This window comes from Neoarius graeffei, chromosome 22 (genome assembly GCF_027579695.1).
Source record: "Neoarius graeffei isolate fNeoGra1 chromosome 22, fNeoGra1.pri, whole genome shotgun sequence".
Classification (NCBI taxonomy): domain Eukaryota; kingdom Metazoa; phylum Chordata; class Actinopteri; order Siluriformes; family Ariidae; genus Neoarius; species Neoarius graeffei.
In genome coordinates, this window is record NC_083590.1 from 33,056,938 (window position 1) to 33,080,811 (window position 23,874).

A 23,874-nucleotide genomic window follows, 5' to 3' on the forward strand; every position below is an offset into this window, starting at 1 on the left:
AGGAAGGTCAGTTTTATAGCTTCTCTAAAGAGCTCAACTGTTTTCAGCTGTGCTAACATGATTGTACAAGGGTTTTCTAATCATCCATTAGCCTTCTGAGGCAATGAGCAAACACATTGTACCATTAGAACACTGGAGTGAGAGTTGCTGGAAATGGGCCTCTATACACCTATGGAGATATTGCACCAAAAACCAGACATTTGCAGCTAGAATAGTCATTTACCACATTAGCAATGTATAGAGTGGATTTCTGATTAGTTCAAAGTGATCTTCATTGAAAAGAACAGTGCTTTTCTTTCAAAAATAAGGAAACTTCAAAGTGACCCCAAACTTTTGAACGGTAGTGTGAGAAAAGGTGGTCGGTTTTAGAAATACACTATATGCTTCTTCTCACCACAAGTAATATGACCTCTGAAATTCTGCGCACTTCATTTCCATCTCAAAAGGTCATTTTTGGCAGCACAAATCTAACCAGGCCTTTCAATTACATAATTTGGGCTACACCCTGTATTTCTGAATTTGAATCACTTTTTCGTGATACAGGGTAATTTGGTTTTTTCTCCACGCGCAAAGTGCCATTTTCCCAGTGCGCTGTTTAAACCTGCTGCTGCTTTTTTAGCTACAAAGTTATGAATAAATAAAGAAATTTCTGAATGTTATTTTTACCTTTATTGCAAAATGTCGACAGCATTAATCCCTCTTGATGTACATGTACATCTCATCTCATTATCTGTAGCCGCTTTATCCTGTTCTACAGGGTCGCAGGCAAGCTGGAGCCTATCCCAGCTGACTATGGGCGAAAGGCAGGGTACACCCTGGACAAGTCGCCAGGTCATCACAGGGCTGACACATAGACACAGACAACCATTCACACTCACATTCACACCTACGGTCAATTTAGTCTCACCAGTTAACCTAACCTGCATGTCTCTGGACTGTGGGGGAAACCGCAGCACCCGGAGGAAACCCACGCGGACACGGGGAGAACATGCAAACTCCGCACAGAAAGGCCCTCGCCGGCCACGGGGCTCGAACCCGGACCTTCTTGCTGTGAGGCGACAGCGCTAACCACTACACCACCGTGCCGCCTGTACATGTACATGACAAAAATAATCAGAATACATTTTTAAAAGATGTGTTGGGGCCTGAGGAGAGCCTGGAGGAAAGGAGCCTGTGAATGAAAAAGCAAGTTCTGCAATGTTGCCGTCAAAGAGACGAACCTGGAGCAGACCTGCGACACAAAAGGTTTTTCAGTTACATCACAAGAATTGGCCGTGCAATTCACAGTACGTAGTCAGGTAAAAGATCTTGGTTTAAATGAAAGGCCAGTGTCTAAGACGATCATCAAGAGGACCAAGCTCCAAGTCACTCCTTCCACCCACACTTGCACAACTGTGTGGATTTAAAATGCAAGCTGTATCTTAAATACACACAGTTGCGTCCTGAATAGCTCTTTTACCTGATTTAAATCATGACACTAGGGATCAGAGAGATATTGCAGTTGAGGTCGGATAATATGGGATATAGGGCTGTTTTTAAATGATGCATGAATTATTAGGATAATTTAGTACAATATGGTAGCAAACATTCTGGTTCAACACTCCAGTCCAGAAGGTGGCAGTAATGCACTTTGCCAACCGCCATAAAACAACAAGACCGCGAGTTGGCCTAGTGGTTAGCGTGTCCGCCTCTCGATTGGGAGATCGCGAGTTCTATTCACGGCCGGGTCATACCAAAGACCATCATAAAAATGGTACCTACTGGCCGTCTGGCAAGGCACCTAGGCAATATGTGAGTGGGGAGTCAAACTCTCGCAGTTACCAGAGGACTAGCCGCCCACCATAACCCTAGCTACAGTATGTAATAGGCGAGAGGCTGAGGGCTACGGAAACGGAGATCGGCGCCGCCCTATGCGCCACATGGTGTGGGAAGGACTTTGATAAAACAATATAAAAGATTAAGAAAGAAGCTTTATCTAATGTAGAAATCCCGCTCTGGTCATCGGTACGCAAGTCTCGCTCCTCCACGAAATCATGGCGTGCTGATTACCGTTGACTGAGAATTCATGCTCCGCGTGAGGCTTACGGCGAGTTCGACGAACCCGGAACAACAAGGGAATGGTGCAGATTTCGCATCAATTATGAGAAATACATGCTAATTCTCGCTAATTTCGGTGTTTTTTAAAGAAGAAAGTCAAGACATTGGGTTTTACGCAGCCAAGTTTATTTAATCAACTTTTTTTTTTTTTTACTTTTGGTAGCATATTTTGGGCGCTTGACCTTAATTTGGGCGCCTTTTTAATTTGGGCGCCTACGACGTTATCCGTCGCAGGTTTCATGTAATTGAAAGGCCTGCTAAAGGTTTGATTTTTGGACTATTTTGGAGCCAAAAAGTAAACCCAGCCCATTAAAGAAGTTGTAGATTTGCACAATATTGTACATTTGGGGTAAAAGCTACAGGATTCAGGATTCCTGCATCCTGCGTTTATTCATAGAAACATAAGACACGTGCATATTTTATTACAGATGTCCTGAAAAACCAGTACACATTCACAAAACCTGACAGAACATTCAGGACTCAGCTGAATTTCACTTTGAAAGTGAATGTTTTCAATATTGTAGCTTAATACAATTTCAGTAGCAGTGAGCTTTTTTTTTTTTTTTTTGAGGTGTTAAATGTTTGTTAAACCCAACCCCCACATGACCACCAAACTTTTACCATCGTTCCTCCATGCATGCCTCATTGGAGACCTCGGGACCCTGTGTATTACCCATAATGCAATGCAAGCATGTGTCAGCTACAGTACATTACAGAGAAATTGCTGTGAGCTGACATTTAAATCATTGTTTTAATGTAATAATGTGTTCAAGGTTACATTTGTGCCTCTTTGTCAGCTGAGCGTTTTGACTTATTTAGAGCATCGACTCAACAACCACCAATTTACCTCCACACACATATACACACAATAGAAATGCTTTAAACACAAAGGGATATTTTAACTACTAAACGGTGTAAAGTTTCTCTTTTGATACAGTATGTACACTCTCAGCTTACAGTACCAGTCAAAAGTTTGTACACCTCTACTCATTCATAGGTTTTTCTGTATTTTCGACATTGTAGAACAATACTGAAGGCATCAACACTATGAAATAACACATGGGACATATATGGAGTTATCTCATCTCATCTCATTATCTCTAGCCGCTTTATCCTTCTACAGGGTCGCAGGCAAGCTGGAGCCTATCCCAGCTGACTACGGGCGAAAGGCGGGGTACACCCTGGACAAGTCGCCAGGTCATCACAGGGCTGACACATAGACACAGACAACCATTCACACTCACATTCACACCTACGGTCAATTTAGAGTCACCAGTTAACCTAACCTGCATGTCTTTGGACTGTGGGGGAAACCGGAGCACCCGGAGGAAACCCACGCGGACACGGGGAGAACATGCAAACTCCACACAGAAAGGCCCTCGCCGGCCCCAGGGCTCGAACCCGGACCTTCTTGCTGTGAGGCGACAGCGCTAACCACTACACCACCGTGCCGCCCTATATGGAGTTATGTGGTAAACAAAAAAAAAGTGCTAAACATGTGTTTCATATTTTAGATTCTTCAAAGTAGAATTCAAAGCGTTTACCTTGATAACGTTTTGCACACTATTGGCATTATCTTACCCAGCTTCATGAGATCGTCACCTGGAATGCTTTTCAGTTAACAAGTGTGCCTCATCAAAAGGTAAATTAGTGCAATTTCTTGCCTTCTTAATGCATTTGAGATCAAACAGTAACAGGGATAAGAATGAAAAATATTTTAAAAGTCTGAAAAAACCAGGGCCCGGGGGTGGGGCATGGGGCTAATGATTTTTGGCTTTTTTTTTTTTTTACCCCAAAACCATTAATTTTATCAGCAAAAATTTGCAATTTATTTGGAAATAAATTCCCCTTCTTGGTGGACTCCCAGGTGAAAATGATTAATATGGTACAAGAGACTTGTTTTTAATCAATTCACATTTGATGATTTCAAAAAATCAATGCACCTTTTAATATAAACGAGCTCTACAGTATTTATATTTCTGAATTTTAGCTATTCATGTCTTTGAATGCTCTAATCCTTTAAAATGAAGTGCAAACCAGAAAAAAGTTCTATCATATAATTCTCTTAAGCTTTCTTCTGATGTGATCATGGTCGCAGGAGGTCTTGCATATTAAGCAGGCAACATTCAACATCACTTATCACTTCCCTTTCAACTGTTGTGTGTACTAACTAGGATTTATCTGGACAGGATGTTGTGTAATGTAATACAGATACCATATGGTCAATCTGAAGATCGAGATGGTGATTTTGAATTAAAGAACAGGCATGTACAATGGGCATTACATATTGGAATTTTTTTTAAATCAAAAACTATAAGTTCATCTCGGCCTAAAAAATGTGGGCAGACGCTCCCGCGCGGCACACGCCAGCAATCCCCCCCCCCCATGAAATTAGCAATAAGTAGGAGAGTTATACACGGTATCATACTTAAAATTTCATCAGAAATATAGATATGATACTATGATTCTCCCCAACATGCTACATTAGATAAGCTAACCCCATTTATAAAAGATACACACTTATATATGACATGTAATTGATATATATTTTTGGGGCGCGCGCTCTCTCTCTGCCATGCCGATCCTGTAGGCTGCACTGACTCAATACAACTGAAAACTCCGGTCCTCGAGAAAAGAGATAAAAGCCCGCCCACACTGAAAGCTGATTGGCTTATTTTGCTGAGTAACCCAATCAGGATGCTCTTTGTCTGGCATGCGCTACATGAACAGGCACACAGGCAGTGTTGCCAGATTGGGTGGTTTTAAGTGCATTTTGGCGGGTTTTGAACATATTTTGGGCTGGAAAACGTCAGCAGTATCTGGCAACACTGCACACAGTCTCCCTCACGCATCCCCTCGCGCGCGCACATTCTAAGATGCGTGATGCAGACCTTAATGTTGCGCGCGCACGCTCTTGCTCGCTTCTATCAATATGCAGGAGACTCCCGGAACTTCCGGGAGACTTGGGATGTCTGCGTTATAAGGTGACCACAGATCGTTAATCATACCCCCCCCCCCCCCCCCCAAAAAAAAAAAATTTCTCAACGGATTTACATCGATCTCAAAAACGATCATTTTGGTCTGAAAAAGTCGGAAATCCGCCAATCGGCGGAAAATTCTCATCCCTGCAGTAAACAGGAAATAATAAGAATATGAAATAAATAAATAGCCTTACTCCGCAACTGTAGTAATCCATATTATGTCAAAAAACGCTCGACTAAGTAAAGAGAAACGACATCCGGCATTACTTTAAGACTTTATGAGTTCACTCAATCCAGAAAATTCCAAACTCCAGGACTCTGAATGTATCTTCAAGTGCAGTTGTAAAAGCCATCAAACGCTATGATGAAACTGGCTCTCATGAGGACCGTCCCAGGAAAGGAAGACAGACCCTGTGTCCGAAATCACTCACTAGTGAACTATATAGCGAGTTTGCCATTTTGTAGTGCTGTCCGAATGTATAGTGAGAATTATTACACCCTATATAGTGCACTCATAGTATCCCACAATGCATCATGAAAAGTAGTGTACAACTGACGGTCACTAACCAAGCAATATATCCCCATCGTGCATTACGGTAGCGCTGAAAAGAAAAAAAAAAGCGTGTTGGGGTGAATGGATGAAGGAAGAAACACATTATAAACAGTCATTCAAGTGCAATAAAAAATAGTAAGAGAATAGAAAAAACGCTAAAATAGAACGACAGATAAAATACAAGAGTACAAGTTATAGTTCAGAGCGAGGAATTAATCAAAAGCCTCAAATTTGATTGAATAAAAGGCAGCGGCGAAGAAGAAAGAAAGGATTCAGCCTTGATTTAAAAGAACTGAAAGACGCAGCAGACACAAAGTACTTTGTATTTATTAATGTGGGAAATGTGCTCAGTATAATATGGATTTATCACAAAAATACATATGCGTATTTATTATTTTGAAAACCCACCAGCCGACTGACCTGGCACATTTTAATTGTGCAACAGTAATGACATAAATAACAGTGTGGCGGAGTAGTGTCCGAAAGCGTTTTTTCATTTTACCAATGAGCTCATATAAGTACACTACCGTTCAAAAGTTTGGGGTCACCCAGACAATTTTGTGTTTTCCATGAAAAGTCACACTTTTATTTACCACCATAAGTTGTAAAATGAATAGAAAATATAGTCGAGACATTTTTCTGGCCATTTTGAGCATTTAATCGACCCCACAAATGTGATGCTCCAGAAACTCAATCTGCTCAAAGGAAGGTCAGTTTTATAGCTTCTCTAAAGAGCTCAACTGTTTTCAGCTGTGCTAACATGATTGTACAAGGGTTTTCTAATCATCCATTAGCCTTCTGAGGCAATGAGCAAACACATTGTACCATTAGAACACTGGAGTGAGAGTTGCTGGAAATGGGCCTCTATACACCTATGGAGATATTGCACCAAAAACCAGACATTTGCAGCTAGAATAGTCATTTACCACATTAGCAATGTATAGAGTGGATTTCTGATTAGTTTAAAGTGATCTTCATTGAAAAGAACAGTGCTTTTCTTTCAAAAATAAGGACATTTCAAAGTGACCCCAAACTTTTGAACGGTAGTGTAATTCCCTAGATAGTGAGTAAGGAGCAGTGAATGAGTGAGTGATTTCGGACACAGGGCAAAACTTACCTCTGCTGCAGAGGATAAGTTCATTAGAGTGTTACCAACCTCAGAAATTGCCAATTCGCCAATTAACAGCACCTTAGATTAGAGCCTAAATGAATACTTCACAGAGTTCAAGTAGCAGACATCAGTTCAAGTATCAGGCCTTCATAGCCAAATCGCTGCAAAGAAACCACTATTGACAGAGTCCAATAATAAGAAAAGTCCTTGGTTCAAGAAACACAAGGACTTAAGATGAATGGAAATTTGTACTTTAGTCTGATGAGTCCAAATTTGAGATTTCTGGTTCTGCTGTGTCTTTGTGAAACATAGAAAAGGGGAACGGATGGTATGGTATCTGCATGTGTGGTTCCCACTGTGACGCACGGAGGAGGTGGTGTGATGGTGTGGAGATGATTTCCTGGTAACACTGTTGGTGATTCATTCAAAACGGAAGGCACACTTACCCAACATCACTACCACTGCATTCTACAGTGGCATGCCACCCCAAATGTTTTATGCTTAATGGGCCCATCAATTGTCTTTCAACCGGACCTTGACCCAAAACACACCTCCAGGCTCTGTAAGGGTATTTATCCAAGAAGGAGAGTGAAGGAGTGCTGCATCAGATGTCTTGGCCTCCGCAATCACTCTGACCTAAACCCAATAGAGATGGTTTGGGATGAATTTGATCAAAGAGTGAAAGAAAAGCAGCCAACAAGTGCCCAACATAGATGGAAACTCCTTCAAGACTGTTGGAAAACCATTCCAGATGACTATCTCCTAAAGCTGGTTGAGAGAATGCCGAAGCTGTCATCAATGCAAAAGATGGCTACTTTGAAGAATCTAAAATAGAAAACATTTTACACTTTCTTTTGCTTTCTATATAATACCATATATGTTATTTCATAGTTTTGATGCCTTCAGCATTGTTCTACAATGTAGAAAACAATAAAAAAATAATGAAAAACCACTGAAGTCAAAGATGTGTCCAAACTTTTGGCTAGTACTGTACATGTAAGGGATAAAACATGACATGGTGTGCTGTTATAGGAAACTAATCAGTCACAGAGTGATGTGATGTGGCCTGATACAAAGTGGAGTCACTCTTCACCCTGGCCAAAACTTGATTATTTTCCCATAACAGCAATCCTGACGTGTTTTATTCATCTTATTGAAGAGTGCAGAACCTGTATTAGGGCAGTGGGCATGCGCTGTCCTTGACTGCCATGCAATGGAGTAGTAAGGCGTCTCCTTCCCTCCACTAGCCTGGGGTGGTGCCTTGAGCAAGAACAAGCAACCCCTCGCTCCCCCTGGTCAGGGTTACGACTGAAGACTGGACTCTGCAGACTGCATGGAGAAGACCACCACCTGGTGGTTCAACAGGTAGGAAGGCGGACCCAGCAAAGCATTTGTGGAACGTGATCAAGACACAGTGCAACACGCAGAACACTGTTGGCCATCCGCTGCATCCTGACCTAGCTCTAGCTGTCTTGATTCCTCGGCTTGCCCCTGGACCCAGTGAGGTCAGGACAAGAGAGTGAGGCTGACAGCTGCGCAAGTCTCCCTCACTCTAATCCAAGTCACACGCAAGTCATGACTTCAAATTCAAGTCCTGTGGCGATGGGCAAGTGGTGAAGCAGCAGGTGCGGAAACACTGGAAGCTGTAGCCACAAACTGCACACAGGCGGCCCAGGGCATAGGTTCATCGCTCTCTGCTGGAATGAAGCAGCAGCAGAGTTCGTCAGCCCCCTCGGTGTCTGAGCAGCCTTGTTTAGGATTCGCTCTGCTCACCTACATGGAGGAAGGAGCTAGAAAAGGTGCCCCAAACATAGCCTGCTTCACCTCACCCTGGCCAGCACACCACAGCTGGGGGGGATCCCACTCAGCGGTCAAAATACAACAAAAAGATTGTGAAGGTACTCAACCTTGGCGCATGGAACGTGCGCACTCTACTAGATAATATCAAAGCAGACAGGCTGGAGAGGAGAACTGCACTAGTCACCAGGGAACTAGCTTGCTACAATGTGGACATAGCTGCCCTCAGCGAAACATGTCTAGTGGACAAGGGCCAGCTCATGGAACATGGTGGTGGTTATACCTTCTTCTGGAGTCGTCATAGCAACAGTCAACGACGAAAGGCAGGCATTGGATTTGCTGTAAAGTCCCACCTCGCCCCGAAACTTACCAAACTCTCATAGGGCATCAACGATCACCTGATGACACTTCACCTTCCACTTGGTAGCAAGAAGTATGCAACGTTAATTAGTGCTTATGCTCCCACAATAAACGAGACGCATCACTGAGGTCCAGAAGAAATGAGCTGTGCAGAAGGCTCAAACTATTACCACCCCCACTACAGCACCTACCTATGCGTGCCCGACATGTGGGTGTACCTTCAAAGCCCAGATTGGCCTCATCAGTCACCTCCAGACCTACAACCGCCAATCACCAAATTGAAGTCATGGTCATCTTCAACCCCAAAGAATGAAGATCATATTCGAGAGCAATTACAATTTCTAATGAACGACATGTCATACTACTGTACGTATCCATTTATAGTTACATTTAATGATCGGGAACATCAAGACAACTCACATTATAGCAGCTATGTGTCATTCCATTACCATCTTCTCCTTTTTCTCCATATTTATGTTAATAATTTTTAAAAATGCATCTTGTCATGTTACAGTGGAACTAGAAAAACGCAAAGTTCCACCCGGAAGACTTTCTCATGGTGGAAAACCTACCAACCGTTACAATGCACTGACACTAGACACTCTAGAAAAGCTACAGAAAGATTTTCCATACACTTTTCTTCATTAAATAACGTATTTTTATCTATTTATTATGAGCCGCAGATAATTGTTTGCTTACGTTTTACAAGCAGTAACTTTGGGGATCCAACCTATCCACACCTACGGATCAATGCGGTATAATGACGCTAAAGATGAGGAATAGGAGTGAACAATGTTTGAGAGGAGGTCAGCTGGAGCAGGAATGAGAAAAAAAATTAAAAGCCAATAATCCAAGTATAGCCATGTGCATTTTTATTCTGTATCTCAAAGTGATGTCATTACAGAGTATCGGCATGCCACAGAAGCGGAAATGACATGAATGGCTTTACCGATGACAGTAGGGGAAGAAGGCAATTATAATGTTTACACAACAAACTGCAAACCCCCTAGGGCTCGAAAATCTTGTGAACAAAATGACCGTGACCACTATAGGAAGTAAACAAGGGGTTGTGAATTTCCCTACACCTTCAGGCACTTTCTTTCCTTTGAAGACTCAGCCAGGGGTCAGGAAGTGAAGAGGGTCACAGAGCATGAATACTGGATAATAGCTTCCCAAATCAGCATGCATGACTGCACAAAACAAAATAGTCTGATCGAGTTAAACCATAAGCATGACCCATTTGTTAATACTACGGGGTTTTTTTTCCACATTCAAAACCTTTGCGAAATGCAATGGAGAAGCTGTGAACGATCCATAACGAAGGCTGAAGGTAGCCACAGGCTGTGTGCACTCCTGCTCTGGGGACTGCAATTAAGTGCAGGATCTCTTTAATGCTGCCTCGCCACAAAGATTTTCAAGTGAACGAGACAAGAGTTTAAAATTACCACCTCAGGCGCCTTCTGAAATAAACATGATGACCACATACTCTATACCATCAGTGAAAGATAGAAATCGAACGTTCCACTGAATGGTGGGAAAGTGACGTAAGCATATCTTTCTATACCGAGACCTTCTGTGTGCACAGACTAAACTAACACTGGAGGAAATAAACTTATACCAGATCATGAACGAATGAACAAACAAATGATAGTGTATTGAGAAGGGAAGACAATGAATAATTGAATAGCTGAAGAAAAGCATCTGAAAGAATTAATGATAGAGCAGGGGCTGCATTGGCCTCGAGAATTTAAAGATTATTGTAAATGAAAGAATCAATGAACAGCTGGATGGATGGATGGATGGATGGATGGATGGATGGATGGATGGATGACTTGTTTACGTATTGGAGTTGCTTTAAGGCAACATGAATTTCAGAAACCTCGAACACACACTTTATCCTTCAGTTGAATGCAGGAATGAATGAATATGATACGATAAGAGTACAGCACAGGGGAAACCTACCCTATTGGTTTAAAATGATTAAAAAGTAACGTATCAATGAATGACTGAGAGGCTGAATGAATGAATGAAGCAAACCTGTAGAGGTATCACGAGCCTACTGAAATTAAAGATTATTGTAAATAAAAGAATCAATGAGCAGCTGAACAAATGACTTGTGTATTAGAGCTGCTGTGAGGCAAGGTGAAGTTCAGGGACAGCTGATATGGACCCTTTTCACGTGACGTCACGACAAACGCGGCCGCCATTTTGGACATGTACTACCAGTAGTTTACCACAGCCAACATTGAGGAACGGCAGCAAAGAAAGTGTTTATTTTCAGCAAGACTTCCATCATGCCACTATATTGTTGTGCACCTGGATGTAGTAACCATCAACAAACAAGGCAAGGGTTATCATTTTATCGGATCCTGGTAGATGCTGACCGACGGAGAAGATGGATAGCGGCATACCAACGCTTGTGTAGTGACCACTTTGTTGGAGGTAAGACGAATAAAATTAGCCAGAAAAGGCATTACATTGCTGTTAACATTCCATTCTAGTTTACTGTAATTATGATCTGGCAGCTATTTACAACGGATCCAGTGTAAATAGCTGCCGGAGCCAACGTTCGAGGTTCCGGAGCGCGCGCGCGCGCGCTAGCTCGCGGCCGACCGGGTAGGGAGAGCGCGCACTAGCTCGCGGCCGGCTGGGGAGGGAGAGCGCGCGCTAGCTCGCGGCCGGCGGCTCCGGCAGCTATTTACACTGGATCCGGTGTAAGTAGCTGCCAGATCATAATTACAGTAAACTAGTAAATACAGTTTTCTGCATCTTGCTCCTTTTTCTTTTATGTTTGTCGCCTTCCTCGCATTCAAACCGATTCGAGCCGAAGTCCACTACATGTCCAAAATGGCGGTCGCGTTTACGAAGGTCACGTGACTGAAAAGGGTCTATACTTTATCCATCAGGTGACTAAATTAATTAAAAGAGAATATGAGTTGGGAGTGAGTTGCTGCCCCAAGTGAAGTTGTTCAAGTATCTTGGGGTCTTGTTCACGAGTGATGGTAAAATGGAGCGCGAGACAGACAGGCGGATTGGGGCGGCGTCAGCAGCAATGTGGCCGTTGTACCGGACCATCTTGGTGAGGCCATTATTTAAAAAAAAATTCTGTTTCCGGTCCACCGGCCGGGTGAGTGCTGTTTGTGCGGTTGAATTTTTTTTTTAACGCCGGTTTTTCGACATTTTTTCAGTATCGTAAATCTAAAATCGAACTTGACATTTACGCATTCCGCGCAGAATATAGAATTGAATCAGCTCTGCGCATGCGCCATGCGGCACAAAAAAATGGCAGCCACCATGAAGGCAGGAGATCTGGAGTTTTCAAACATTTGCTTAAGTGTGAAATCGCAAAATTGTATTCTAGCAAACAACAAAATAGTAAAGATTCAGAAAAAAACAAATCATTCAGTGATCATTTTAGTAGTGTAATTTCATCCGAACTAGGCCTAACGGTCGATTTAGAACGACAAAAAGTCCGTGTGTCAGACCATCACAAACCATTACTGGAAAATTCGTTTGATCTTGATCCATCCGAGACGTTACAAACAGCTTTTGAGTTTTGTTATGTGAAATTCATTACCTACTTTGTTAATGACTTTGTTAAAGGCAGTCAGCATTTAAAATGCTAACTTAAAGTTTTTGTACAAGTTTCAGTTGATTAAACTGTCATATTTTATTAAATGTGTCTGTTTTTGTAATAAAAAAGTACTGAAAGAAAAAGCAAACACAGCATTGCGATTTCTTATCCATCCATATATATATATATATATATATATATATATATATATATATATATATATATATATATATATATATATATATTAGTGCTGTCAAAGTTAACGCGATAATAACGCGTTAACGCGATCTCAATTTAACACGATTAAAAAAAAATAGTGCCGTTAACGCAAATTCTAATTTGGCCCTGCGAGTCACCCGTAGTTCCTGTTGAGGCTTGTCGCACGCTGCTTCAATAAGAGTAAGTGTGAGTGATGGAGAAAGGCATAGACATATAAACATCCTCGCCGCCATATTGGATGGGGCAAAGTGGAGATTCTTCAACCGTCTAATAAAGATGCCTCATTCATGTGCTGCGTTTAACTGTACCAACAGGTTTACCGTCCAAACGAGATCACATGGGATTACCTTTCACAGGCGAGACTAGAAAAATACTTTTCAATACTGTTCCTTCAGTCTTCAGTTTCCCAGCTCATCTCCACCGGGTAGGTGTAGAGTTATAAGCAGTGAGCATTAGATAATACAGTGCCACACTATGATGAACGTTTTTGAACATATGATGAATGTTTTTATTTTTGTTATCTGTTTTTTCTTCTTTTATGGCAAATACTTCTCTTCAAAAGAAACTAATGAAGAGTAAAATAAAACTTTTTTTTATTTTCACAGTGATATGCACTTTATTTTTCATCCCTTGGTTTTCTCATCTAATATGGAAGTTATGGATGTCAGTGGCTGTGACAAGACGTGTTATGCTCTGCAATTAAAAAAAAAAAACCATTGGTACAAAGCAAGCCCATTCACTTTTTTATGCTGATAAGAGAATTACAATGGTTTTTCATGTGACAAAAATGTGCGATTAAATTGCAATTAATCGCGAGTTAACTATGACAGTCGCGACATTAATCGCGATTAAATATTTTAATCGCTTGACAGCACTAATATATATATATATATATATATATATATATATATATATATATATAAAATGTATGGTTTTTTTTTTTTGCTCACCCAGTGGACAGGAAACGGATTTTTTTTTAAGGCTGACCTGAAGAGGGAGCTGAGCCGGAAGGGAAAGCTTTCGATTTACCAGTCAGTCTACGTTCCAACCCTCACCTATGGTCATGAGCTTTGGGTAGTGACCGAAAGGATGAGATCGTGAATACAAGCGGCTGAGATGAGCTTTCTCCGTAGGGTGGCTGGGCTCAGCTTTAGAGATAGGGTGAGGAGCTCAGACATCTGGAGGGATCTCAGAGTTGAGCCACTGCTCTTTCATGTTGAAAGGAGTCAGCTGAGGTGGTTCGGGCATCTGATTAGGATGCCTCCTGGGCGCCTTCCTTTGGAGGTTTTCTGGGCGCATCCAACTGGGAGGAGACCTCAGGGTAGACCCAGAACACGCTGGAGAGATTATATATCTCATCTGGCCTGGGAGCACCTTGGAATCCCCCAAGAGGAACTGGAAAGCTCTGCTGGGAAGAGGGACGCCTGGAATACACTGCTGCCACCGCAACCCGACTTCGAATAAGTGGAAGAAAATGGATGGATGGAGTATAGAGTACAAGTATGAAAATATAAGAGTTTATTATTGTATTAATTATTGCAAATGAATGATTATGTGATTGTGTGTGTGTGTGTGTGTGTGTGTGTGTGTGTGTGTGTGTATATAGGATGTTACATGGGGGCACGAAGATATGAAGTTTATCTTCAAGTGGTGAATGTATACATCACAAGTGAGCAAAGCAAACGAGTGATGTATTTTTCAACACGAGAAGATAAACTTCATATCTTCGTGCCCCCATGTAATGTTCTTTATATTGTACGGACACATTCACACACAAAAAAAGAAAAAAAGGTTGAACCAGTTCACCATTTTGACAATGCGCATCTAGTCAGTGTGAAAACACTGGGAGTGATGTCATCGGAGTGAAATTTCGGGAATTATTAGACTTAGACAAGCTTTATTGTCATTCAGTATGCAACAAGTGTACACCAAACGAAATTTCGTTGCAAATTGGCTCAGCACAGAAATAAATCTCTCATCTCATCTCAATCTCTAGCCGCTTTATCCTACAGGGTCGCAGGCAAGCTGGAGCCTATCCCAGCTGACTACGGGCGAAAGGCAGGGTACACCCTGGACAAGTCGCCAGGTCATCACAGGGCTGACACATAGACACAGACAACCATTCACACTCACACCTACGGTCAATTTAGAGTCACCAGCATGTCTTTGGACTGTGGGGGAAACCGGAGCACCCGGAGGAAACCCACGCGGACACGGGGAGAACATGCAAACTCCACACAGAAAGGCCCTTGCCGACCACGGGGCTCGAACCCAGACCTTCTTGCTGTGAGGCGACAGCGCTAACCACTACACCACTGTGCCGCTCGAATTTGGAATGTTCAAGTTGTAAATAGAAGTTTAGAGTTTGGGTTTGGAGTTCAGCAGTCTGATGACCTTGGGGGCAAAGCTGTTACAGAACCTGGTGGTCCTGCACCTAATGCTGCAGAACCTCTTTCCAGAGGCCAGAGGGGAGAACAGTCTATAGTGAGGGTGTGAGGGGTCACTGATGATGTTTCTGGCTCAAGACATGCAACGCCTTGGTGCAATGTCCTGAATGGAGGGAAGAGAAGTCCCAATGATTTTCTCTGCTGTCCTCACCACTCTCCTCACATTCTTCCAGTCAGAGGCACTGCAGCCTCCACACCACACAGAGATGCAGCTGGTTAGAACGCTCTCTATGGTGCTTCTGTAGAATGTAGTGAGGATAGGCGGGGGCAGGTGGGCTCTTCTCATCCTACGCAGGAAGTGCAGACGTTGCTGTGCCTTCTTGGCCAGTGACGCGGTGTTCATAGACCAGGTGAAGTTGTCCGTTATGTGCACCCCCAGGAACTTGGTGCTATTGACCACCTCCATGGCCATGTTGTTGAGGAGAAGTGGAGTGTGGCTGGGTTGGTTTTTCCTGAAGTCAACAATGATCTCTCTAGTTTTGTCCATGTTCAGGATCAGGTTGTTTTCCCTGCACCAGCCCACCAACTGCTCCACCTCCTCTCTATTGCCCCTTTTCCACCAAATCAGTTCCAGGGCTGGTTCAGGGCCAGTGCTGGTGCACAACTCGTTCAACTTGCGAGCCAGCTGAGAACCAGTTTGCTTTTCCATAGCTCGGGGTGCTAAGGCGAGCCACGTCATTACATCGCTGTATACGTCAGTTACGTCGCTGCGTTTGCATAAACCTTGGCGCAAACATCAAAGCAACAACAACACGGAGAAGAAGAAGCAGCAACAACAACAATAATGGATGACTTCGCGTTTGTACAGCTGCTGCTTCTTGTCACTTAAAAATGGCAATCTTTCATGGTCTTGCTATTGTTGTTGGTCTTAACAACTCCGCCCCCCCACTGACGTAAGCAGTTCTTTCCTCTGGCCCAGCAAAGAGTTGGTGCTAGCCTGGAACCGTTTTTTCTGGCCCCAGAGCCAGTTCTTTGTCAGTGGAAACAGAAAACCCGGTTCCAAACTAAGCACTGGCCCCGAACCAGCCCTGGAACTGCTTTGGTGGAAAAGGGGCATATAGGCCAGGTCGTTATCGTCCCTGATGAGGCCCACCACTGTTGTGTCGTCCGCAAACTTCACAATGTGGTTGCTGGTAGCCCTGGGGACACAGTCATGTGTCATCAGAGTGAACAGCAGAGGGCTCAGAACGTATGCCTTTCCACATATCCCTGGTGTTGGCGGTGTCATGGAAAAAGTCCTGGATTTTTTGACTATGAGCACACTTTGCTAATCTGATGACACGGTTCAAATTAGCTCTTGCTGTTCTCAGTGCCTTCTCGTCACCAGACTTGAAAGCTAAGTTCCGTGCCTTTAGCATTTTGCGTACTTCATAAGTCATCCAGGGCTTTTGGTTGGACCAGGTGGTGATGCTCTTTATGTTGCTGACGTCCTCCATGCATTTACTTATGTAGGCTGACACAGACATGGCATACTCATCTATGTCGGTTTGATCATGATAAGTGGCAGCTTCCTTGAACATGTCCCAGTCCGTGCACACAAAACAGTCCTGTAGTGCCTCCATAGCCCCCTCAGACCACAGCCTCACCTGCCTCACTGAAGGTTTCCCTCTGATCAGCAGGGGTTTACAGTGGTGCTTGAAAGTTTGTGAACCCTTTAGAATTTTCTATATTTCTGCATAAATATGATCTAAAACATCATCAGATTTTCACACAAGTCCTAAAAGTAGATAAAGAGAACCCAGTTAAACAAATGAGACAAAAATATTATACTTGGTCATTTATTTATTGAGGAAAATGATGCAATATTACATATCTGTAAGTGGCAAAAGTATGTGAACCTTTGCTTTCAGTATCTGGTGTGACCTCCTTGTGCAGCAATAACTGCAACTAAACGTTTGCGGTAACTGTTGATCAGTCCTGCACACCGGCTTGGAGGAATTTTAGCCCATTCCTCCGTACAGAACAGCTTCAACTCTGGGATGATGGTGGGTTTCCTCACATGAACTGCTCGCTTCAGGTCCTTCCACAACATTTCCATTGGATTAAGGTCAGGACTTTGACTTGGCCATTCCAAAACATTAACTTTATTCTTCTTCAACCATTCTTTGGTAGAACGACTTGTGTGCTTAGGGTCGTTGTCTTGCTGCATGACCCACCTTCTCTTGAGATTCAGTTCATGGACAGATGTCCTGACATTTTACTTAAGATTTCGCTGGTCTAATTCAGAATTCATTGTTCCATCAATGATGACAAGCCGTCCTGGCCCAGATGCAGCAAAACAGGCCCAAACCATGATACTACCACCACCATGTTTCACAGATGGGATAAGGTTCTTATGCTGGAATGCAGTTTTCCTTTCTCCAAACATAACGCTTCTCATTTTAACCAAAAAGTTTTATTTTGGTCTCATCCGTCCACAAAACATTTTTCCAATAGCCTTCTGGCTTGTCCACATGATCTTTAGCAAACTGCAGATGAGCAGCAATGTTCTTTTTGGAGAGCAGTGGCTTTCTCCTTGCAACCCTGCCATGCATACCATTGTTGTTCAGTGTTCTTCTGATGGTGGACTCATGAACATTAGCCAATGTGAGAGAGGCCTTCAGTTGCTTAGAAGTTACCCTGGGGTCCTTTGTGACCTCACCGACTATTACACGCCTTTCTCTTGGCGTGATCTTTGTTGGTCGACCACTCCTGGGGAGGGTAACAATGATCTTGAATTTCCTCCATTTGTACACAATCTGTCTGACTGTGGATTGGTGGAGTCCAAACTCTTTAGAGATGGTTTTGTAACCTTTTCCAGCCTGATGAGCATCAATAACGCTTTTTCTAAGGTCCTCAGAAACCTCCTTTGTTCATGCCATGATACACTTCCACAAACATGTGTTGTGAAGATCAGGCTTTGATAGATCCCTGTTCTTTAAATAAAACAGGGTGCCACCTCACACCTGATTGTCATCCCATTGACTGAAAACACCTGACTCTAATTTCACCTTCAAATTAACTGCTAATCCTAGAGGTTCACATACTTTTGCCACTCACAGATATGTAATATTGGATCATTTTCCTCAATAAATAAATGACCAAGTATAATATTTTGGTCTCGTTTGTTTAACTGGATTATCTTTATCTACTTTTCGGACTTTGTGTGAAAATCTGATGATGTTTAAGGTCATATTTATGCAGAAATATAGAAAATTCTAAAGGGTTCACAAACTTTCAAGCACCACTGTATATGCAGGGATTAGCATAACGGATAAAAGGTCAGAAGAGCCAAGGTGGGGGCGGGGGGCTGTTTTGAATGCATCCTTCATGTTGGTGTAGGCCATGTATAATGTGTTCACTCCCCTGGTTGCACAATCCACATGCTGGTGAAAATGAGGGAGAACTGTCTTCATGTTGGCCTGGTTAAAATCCCCAGCCACAATGAAAAAGCCCTCCGTGTGAGCGGATTGCAGCTCACTGTTGGTCCGGTAGAGAACACTCATAGCCTCCTTTGTGTTCGCGCTGGGGGGCACATACACAGCAGTGATGGAAACTAAAGTAAACTCCCTGGGTAGATAGAATGGTCTACAATTTACAGTTAGAAGCTCAATGTCCGGTGACCAATGGCTCGAGACAAACTTAGCATTTTTACACCAACTGTTATTGATATAAATACACAAACCACCCCCTCGGGATTTACCACTTAGTGTGCAGCTCCTGTCGGCACAAAACGTAGCTAGCCCCTGGATGCTAACAACATTGTCCGGGATTGAAGAGTTAAGCCATTATGCACACGGGCCACTTTTTCCATGGAATAAAAACATGCATTGCATTCCCTTCTCGTGGGTTTATTAATGGCATGCAATATTGTGATCATATCGCTTATCCTCAATGTATTACACCACTCTCCCCAATGGAGAACGAGCGTGCAATGTTGTCATAATATTGTACGTTGTCAAGACAACACGACGTCACACGTCGGAGCTCATGCGAAGATCCAATGACAAAACTTTTCTGTTGCGCATGCTCACAATCATTTCTTTGTCGGTCAGGAAAGAGAGAAGACAAGGCTAATCCAGTGCTACTGCTAGGATAAGCTATGCTATAATTAAGCACTAAATAAATGAACTAAAAACTGAAACTAAAGACGGGCTGAACACCTGAAAGGCTACCAAAACTTCATTAGATATTCTTCACGCATATTTACAAGAGAAAAACATACCAACGGACATCAAAAAACTGGAAAAGAGGCATGTCAGAGATGTAAAACTTCCGTGCTAGCAAGTGACTTTGACAGTCTGTAAACAAACATGGCCGCCAGGTTTGCGTCGTTAAAAGCAGAAGGTTTTGAGAGAACTTTGGCTGCCACGTCGCTCTGTTATGTGTAGTTGTCGATGTTGATTTTAAAAGTAACTAAGTAAATTACACAGTGAAAATCTCATCTCATCTCATCTCATTATCTCTAGCCGCTTTATCCTTCAACAGGGTCACAGGCAAGCTGGAGCCTATCCCAGCTGACTACGGGCGAAAGGCGGGGTACACCCTGGACAAGTCGCCAGGTCATCACAGGGCTGACACATAGACACAGACAACCATTCACACTCACACCTACGGTCAATTTAGAGTCACCAGTTAACCTAACCTGCATGTCTTTGGACTGTGGGGGAAACCGGAGCACCCGGAGGAAACCCACGCGGACACGGGGAGAACATGCAAACTCCGCACAGAAAGGCCCTCGCCGGCCCCGGGGCTCGAACCCAGGACCTTCTTGCTGTGAGGCGACAGCGCTAACCACTACACCACCGTGCCGCCCACACAGTGAAAATAATAATCATATTTGGCTTGACTGCGCTAGCCTGCACTAGCACTACACCACCTAGAAAGTAACTGGACTGCTGCGCTAACAGCACCGAGTCGCAGGTAAATTCACATTGGCGTTTGAGAATGCTGATATGAAGAATGTGTATGTATGTATAATAATAATAATAATAATGGCTTTTTTCATGGTCAATCACACATATTCCATTCAGCTAGCATGATACTGAACTCGTCGTCGACTGGTCCAATATCATGCTAGCTGAAGCACAACTTTATTCATCACACACTTGTGAAATTTCCTCTCTGCATTTAACCCATCTGAAGCAGTGAACACACACATGCACACACGTGAGCAATGAGCACACACACATACCCAGAGCAGTGGGCAGCCATGCTAACAGCGCCCGGGGAGCAGTTGGGAGTTAGGTGCCTCGCTCAAGGGCACCCCAGCCCAAGGCCGTCCCATATTAACCTAACTGCATGTCTTTGGACTGTGGGGGAAACCGGAGGAAACCCACGCAGACGGGGGAGAACATGCAAACTCCACACAGAAAGGCCCTCGCCGGCCGCTGGGCTCGAACCCAGAACCTTCTTGCTATGAGGCAACCGTGCTAACCACTACACCACCGTGACGCCCAATGATAGGCCATTCAAAGCCAGCCAATATTATTTAATTATTATACATACAGAAGACTTTTTCCATAGAATAAAAACGTGTTCTATTCCCTTCTAGCGACTTTCATTCATTTGATCTGATAGCATGCAATATTGTTATCATATCGCTTATCCTACGTGTATTACGCCACTCTACCCAATAGAGAACGAGCGTCGAATAGTTTACGATATTGCACGGTTGTCAAGACACCATGACGTCACACGTCGGAGCCGATGCGAATATTCAACAAGAAAGTTTTCTGCTGCGCATGCGCAAAAGTATTTCTTTGTTCGCTAGGAAAGATAAAGACACATTGAACACCTGAAAGGCTACCAAATCTTCATTAGATAGTCTTCATGCATATTTACAAGAGAAAAACATACCAACGGACATCGAAAAACTGGAAAAGACAGTGTGTATGTATAATAATAATGGCTTGATTTTTTGAATGAATGAACCCTTTATTATCACTGTTACCAGTGAAATTGACCATCAACCTGTCCTTACAGAGGGGGAACAGGACAGGAAGACAGGGCTAAAAGAAAAAGAAACACAGCAGTAACATGAGGAAAGATGAAGAAAAAAAGAACACCCCCCCCCCACTATGTTCCTATCAGGAGTACAGTGTGGGAGCATTTAAAAACCTCCGCACAAGCACACAATAACACTTTAAAACACGGGACTTGAGGGGGGGAAGGGGGGAAAGGAGGGGGCAATCAGGAGAGGGGGTAAGGGGGTAGGAGGGGAGGGGAGGAGGTATAGGTAACCCAGCGCAAGCAAGCAGCCGTCCGCTCCTGCAGCCATGAGGGCGCTGGTCACGCACCCGCTTGTCACACTGGGGGTGAAAAACGGCGACCGTGGAAAATTGGGGAAGGAATGCGAAGAATGCAAGAGTGTCTCCCAGCAGTGACCTTCTGGGGGAAATGTTGCCCCAGCAACGGCCTTGATCGAGGCCGGTGCTGTTCAGGGAGCTGAATGTCGATAAGATAGAGATTGTTTGGTCTTTCGAACAGACGCAGTCTTTACACGTCCACACCACTCGTCCATATCTGTCCATTTCGTCCATTCTGTTCAATTCAATTTCCGAAATATTTATTCTTTGCAAAGCCGAAAGCGTCTCCAAGATGACAACCATGTTGTGGTTCAAGTTCTGCCACAGTCTGAGTGCTGACAGCTTTGCCCACCGCTTCAATCATATCAGGCAGCTTTGTGGGGCTTTGAACAACTGTCACCGTTGTCTGATTTCCTCGATATACCAGGGCAATGCCTAATCCAATCCGCAAAAGTCCGGTAATCATGGTTCCGAATAGGTAGATATCTTCAATGTCCTCCACAGACGTTCCGGCAGGACAGGTGGGTTCCCCCGAACCCAGGCTTCTTGTCGAGAAAACTGTGTCAATTTCGTTAGGAGACCAGTTTATCAAATCCATGCTATTTTTTTGCATGGTATATCAAATATATTCCATTATCACGCTAGCTGAATGGAATATATCTGATAGACCACGAAAAAAATCCAGCCAATATTTCTGAAATATAATATTAATTCAGATACATCAGGCACTAAGGACTCTAATGAATCAGATAGATAAAGGTTTTACACCCCAAAATTATGCCATTTTTAAAGTATGCCACCATATATATAGATAGATAGATATATAAAATAAATTAATTAGGTAATAAGAATATAAATACTATGTTTGCACTGAGAAGGCATGTATTACTTTTTATAAAAAGTCTTTGTGGGGTTTTTTTTGTTTGTTTTTTACTACACCACGCGCCACGTACACAACAATCCTCCACAAACTGTTCCACTAAGGCTGTATCCCAAATGGATCCCTACTTCCTATTCATGCACACTACGTGAGGTATAATATCATAGCTAGTGTAGCCTATGTAGTATATAATTTACCCAAAACACCCATTTGGGATTCAGCCTGTTCTTTCTGGACTTTGGTCAGCGTTACCACTAGTTTCCTGTAGGAGGGTCTTATACAACAACAGCCATCAAATCTATCCAATCACAGCACAGCCTTCACAAATCTGACCAATGAAACGACACCATAGAGACACTAAAACATTCGCTCAGCATTCTGTAGAAGCCAGCAAGTGTACGGCACAAACACAATAAAATAATTGACTAATCGAGCGTATATATTCTATACACGGGTATAAGATCTAAGTGTGAGAAATGCTACGGTTTGTTTTAGGATTTTAGTCTTACCAGAGAGAGAAATCTTGTATATATCTAGTTCCTGGTTCAGTCTACGCAACCTCAGCGGGAATGCTGCTGCAGCCAATCAGCGTCGTTTCCCCGCCCACTCAGTTCTTCAAGTTGTACTACTCCTGTAAAATAAAAATAATAATTTAAAAAAAAATCACTAAAAATAAAATCAGTAGTAAAACAGGGAATGTTTTATGAAATATCAAAAGCATGAATATAAATGTGATTAATTATTCATTCATGCATGCCCTCTGGATGATGCACTGTAATTATGAAGCCATGAGAGATGATCATATTATTAATGTACCTGCAGCTACATAAATGGCTTTCACTCACAACCCAATTGTGTCAGCAAGACAAAGAGAGCAAAACTTTATCCCTGTCCCTTTCTTTTACTGGCTTCATCATTTACATTTCACTTTTTTTCACAATTTTTGTCCGCATAATTTCATGCAGGCTTATTGCCTTATTATGCCTGAGGCAACATGGCTTGCAAAGTGGTGCCACTGTTTGGCGCCTTTTACATTTAAAAAAAATATTTTTCTTCTTGGGCGGCACGGTGGTGTAGTGGTTAGCGCTGTCACCTCACAGCAAGAAGGTCCAGGTTTGAGCCCCGTGGCCGGCGAGGGAGTTTGCATGTTCTCCCTGTGTCCGCGTGGGTTTCCTCTGGGTGCTCCGGTTTCCCCCACAGTCCAAAGACATGCAGGTTAGGTTAACTGGTGACTCTAAATTGACCGTAGGTGTGAGTGTGAATGGTTGTCTGTGTCTATGTGTCAGCCCTGTGATGACCTGGCGACTTGTCCAGGGTGTACCCCGCCTTTCACCTGTAGTCAGCTGGGATAGGCTCCAGCTTGCCTGCGACCCTGTAGAAGGATAAAGCGGCTAGAGATAATGAGATGAGATATTTTTCTTCTTGGGTGGCACGGTGGTGTAGTGGTTAGCGCTGTCACCTCACAGCAAGAAGGTCCGGGTTCGAGCCCCGTGGCTGGCGAGGGCCTTTCTGTGCGGAGTTTGCATGTTCTCCCCGTGTCCGCGTGGGTTTCCTCCGGGTGCTCCGGT

At 43.3% G+C, this 23,874-nt stretch overlaps 1 protein-coding gene across 1 annotated transcript in view; it reads right to left on the minus strand.

The window, feature by feature from the left end:
- Window positions 1–22,899, minus strand: part of triqk (triple QxxK/R motif containing) — a 107,066-nt gene extending 84,167 nt beyond the window's left edge. The window contains exon 1 of the mRNA XM_060904054.1: window positions 22,816–22,899. The gene's annotated coding sequence lies outside the window, so the exon portion shown is untranslated. The remainder of the gene's footprint in view (window positions 1–22,815) is intronic.
- Between the last annotated feature and the right edge of the window lie 975 nt (window positions 22,900–23,874).